This window comes from Lipotes vexillifer, unplaced genomic scaffold (assembly GCF_000442215.2).
Source record: "Lipotes vexillifer unplaced genomic scaffold, Lipotes_vexillifer_v1.1 scaffold469, whole genome shotgun sequence".
NCBI classification, from domain to species: domain Eukaryota; kingdom Metazoa; phylum Chordata; class Mammalia; order Artiodactyla; family Lipotidae; genus Lipotes; species Lipotes vexillifer.
Window position 1 is genome coordinate 1533017 of NW_006788006.1, and position 3804 is coordinate 1536820.

Consider the following 3804-nt stretch of genomic DNA (forward strand, 5'->3'; position numbering starts at 1 on the left):
GGGGGGGGCCCTGCAACACCTGCAGCCTTCTCTTGGCCCAGGGTGACAGGTCCTCACCTGCGAACTGAGCCGGCATAATGTGTGCCTCTGGCAGGGGCACCCTGGGAGACGCGGTCCTGAGGGGTGGCGGCACTGAGGGAAGGGACACTGACCTCAGCGGGCACAGTCCCTGCAGCCTGGCCACCGTGGCCTCCTTCCCATAGCAACTAGCAACTTCCACCATGCTGACCGCCCCGCACTGTCCAGCCCGGCCAGTCTCCCCCGGCCCTGACACAGCCTTTCCCTTCCCCTGGAAGACTCTTCTCCAGGGATCACTCCACCCCTGCAGGCTTCCCCACTGCCCTGTCTACCTCCCGTGCACCAACCTGTCTTGGTCTAGCCTCCAGCACACCTGAGGGTCAGCTCCACGTAGGTGGGGCTCAGCACACTGCAGGTGCCAGTAATACCAGCCCCCTCTTCCTGGTGGGGGTCCTCATGGGCGGGGTGCCACCACCCAGGCTCCACGGGGCCATCCTGAGGGGCCTGAGGCCTTTGGGGGAACCCCACTGATGAGCCCGGAAGGGATGTAGGCATCTGGCTTCCCTCCTTTGCAAGAAAGGGCAACAAATATTCATAGGTGCACTCTTGGGCTAATTTTTTAAAATCAGAAACTAAAATAATGGACCACATAGCAAAATCCAAATCCAAGAAAAAGTAAGAGTTGCCAGGGACAGGCTGAAAAGCCCAGGGCCCAGAGCAGCCTCTGGTTCCAGCAGCAAGTCCAGGGTGGACGGCTGCTTGATTACCTGGAGCATTTCTTGCAGGAGTTGCTCACAAAGGGCAGACATCTGAGCCGGAATAAGTGGGTCAGTCGACCCCAGCCAGGCCCTGAGAGCGACCACAACAGTCCCAATGTTCAAATAAATACATCATCGCCCACTTGTGCGCTTTTCTCTTTTTTTCCTTTTTCAATTAAGAAGACCTTCCTCCCCTGCTTTGGGGGATTTTTTTTTTTTTAATCAGTTTTTGGTGGGGGGTGGGGGGCAGTTAAGCATCAGCTAGAATGTCAGGTTGAGGTTTCCGACAAGCAAAGAGATGATCGGGGAGATGAGAACTGGCAATCATGTCAAGCACAGCCCGGGACTGGTTTTGCTCTGCTGCCGAAACCGTTGTTATTTAGAAATCATGACTGTGTTAATATGAAACCAGGGCACATCAACTGCTCCTGTTTTCGGGGGCGTGAGGGGGAGAGAAACAAACGGTTTTTTCTCGGTTATCTGTTTTTGTGCTCAGGCACAGAGGCTGAATGATCGGACCTGGCACGTGCGAAATCGGTGGCATCCCCGGATCGGCCTGACACGATGCTCACGAGCACAGGCTTTTTACAAAGAAACCCTCGCCCTGATTGCCCTTGGTCCAAACTGCCCACTCTGCGCCCCCGTTTATTTTTAGCAGCTGCACTTTTAAAACATTCTGGGGCTAGTTCCTGCTTTTATGTAACCACTTCTGCTAACTCCTTGTTTTGTTTTGTTTTTTCCGATTTTCTGAGGTGTTGCTCATCTCAAACGGGACAAAGTAACTCGATCTGCCTCTGTGCCCCCTTAGCAAAGTCGGCTGCCTGGCTTTATGCCTTTCCATGGCTCCAGGTACTGAGAGTAGGGATAAAGCTGGACTGGGGTGTGTTTCAGCGAAGAGAGCACAGATCACCCTTTTTTTTTTTTTTTTTTTTTTTTTCCTGAATTTTGGTATAAAGCTAACCAGGATGATACCTGGCCTGTCATTCCTAGACACCTGCCAAGGGAAGGGAGCCCCGAGCGTAGGGGAGGCTGTGACCGCAGAGGCTGGAGCCTGTGACTTCCAGCCCTGGGGGCTGGAAGCTGCTGCTGCGCCCCCCAGAGAGACTCTCTGTCACTCTGAGGAGTCTTCACGACCAGAGGGAGGAACGCAAGGTTGAGGATAGGACAGAATAGGACTTATTTCAAACCGCAGCAGTTTCAGCAGCTACCCCAGTGGTGCACCGAAACCACACACAGGACGGCCTTGAGCAAAAACAATATGGACCCGATGGTTTACCACGGTGTGTGCTGTTAAAAAAAACTTCGGTGGCCGGCCCCACCCTGGTAGCAATGTCTTTTATTCCCCTACTTCTGAACTTTCCGAGGCCACACAGGCCCCCGGCAACTCAGCAGTGGTGAAGCCCGTGCCGACCCTCCCTCCTCGCCTCTCGGGAAGCTCTCTGCCGGGAGGTTCCCTGCAGCGGTGGCGAGTGGAGAGAATGATGGAACACAAATCCCCCTCAACGTACAAATGTGAACACTGAAAGAAGCCAGGTTCTCTTGCTTGAAATTCTTTACTTAGAAGAAATGTAAGAGGGTTGGGTGATTTGGGGGGGGGGGGTCTCAATAAATCGGATGAATGAAAATATCAAAAACAGACATGAGTCTCAGTGTATGTTTTCATCCCAACCAGATACTTGCTGCGTTCTATTTATAATATTGAGGGCTGCAGTTGGGAAATGCAGTTCTGTAGATGAGACTTAAATACAAAAACAACAAAACACAAAAATAAAAAACAAAGGTTTGTGGTCAGGACAGCTGCCCCACCTGAGCTACTGCCCTACACAACACAGGACGTTCCCAAACTGCCATTCGTTGCAACACGGGACATCCACACAACTGTCACTCATCCTACACTACGGGGGACGCCTATACAACTGTCACTCGTCCTACACTATGGGGGACGCCTACACAACTGTCACTCGTCCTACACTATAGGGGACGCCTACACAACCGCCAGGCTTCCGAGAGTCATACTACACAGGAGAGCTGTGGCTGGGAGCAGGCACTCCTTGTCACCTTGGTGCCTCCCTTCCTGCCCCCGTAAACCCACCAAAAAAGCTTAACTGGGGGGAGAGAGAAAGCAGGCTGTCCGGAGCACAACCTTTCACATCCATAATCACTTGCGAACTTTTTAATGAAGATCACTTTTCACCAACACACGTGGAAAACACACGTCCCCCTGTGGCGGGACGGGGCGGGAGAGCGAATTTCTCAGGACGTGACCCACAGGGCCACCCAAGTGGCTTGCCAGCGAGGAGTCCTGCAGACACCAGCCCCGCTCACTGTGGCTGATGCACATGCGAGGAGAAGGCAAGCCCGGCAGATCAAAGCCGTGCCAAGCAGCACAGTGCCGGCAGATAAAATCTGAGGTCCCCACCATCACAGTCTTGAGATTTTCCACTAAAAATATTTACCGAATTTTAAGAAAAATCTGCTTAATGCATTGAAGGGAACAGGATGAGGTTTGGTTCTGAATTGTTGAGAAAAGCTGAACAAATATTTACTATTATCCACTAGGCGCCCCCTGAACTGATGCGTTTTTCATTCTCTGAGGTGCCCAGGGTAGTCAAGGCTGAGGAGCCCACTGGATGTGGGGTCTTTGCACTGTCAGAAGGAAAAGGAGAGAATGGGGAAACGTAGCCACACTTTTAGGGTCCTCAAAAGACAAATATCCTTTGGACTTTCGAAAAATACAATTTTCAAGGTTTCCACGAAAAGCTCCTAAGACATTTGTAAGAAACCTGACAGAGGCTACTTTAGTTCTGCAGCAAAAACGGGGAGTGGGTACATGACATATAAACGAATTTACAAATCGCAAATCAGTCTTTGCAACTAAAATAATGCAGACTGGCAGGTCTCACAGTTCTGCTTTTTGAAAAATCATATTTGCTCTTTGATTTGCGCCTGCAACACACTCTGCTGAATCAGCCCTGTGTGCTGGCCTGCCTCGTCCCTCTGAGGGGCCTAGGATGCCTTGCGGGGGGGG

General features: G+C 51.8%; 1 protein-coding gene across 1 annotated transcript in view; it reads right to left on the reverse strand.

The window, feature by feature from the left end:
• The window catches only part of EPS15L1 (epidermal growth factor receptor pathway substrate 15 like 1), a 95377-nt gene that overhangs the window by 5318 nt on the left and 86255 nt on the right, over positions 1-3804 (reverse strand). The gene's annotated exons all lie outside the window — the stretch shown is intronic.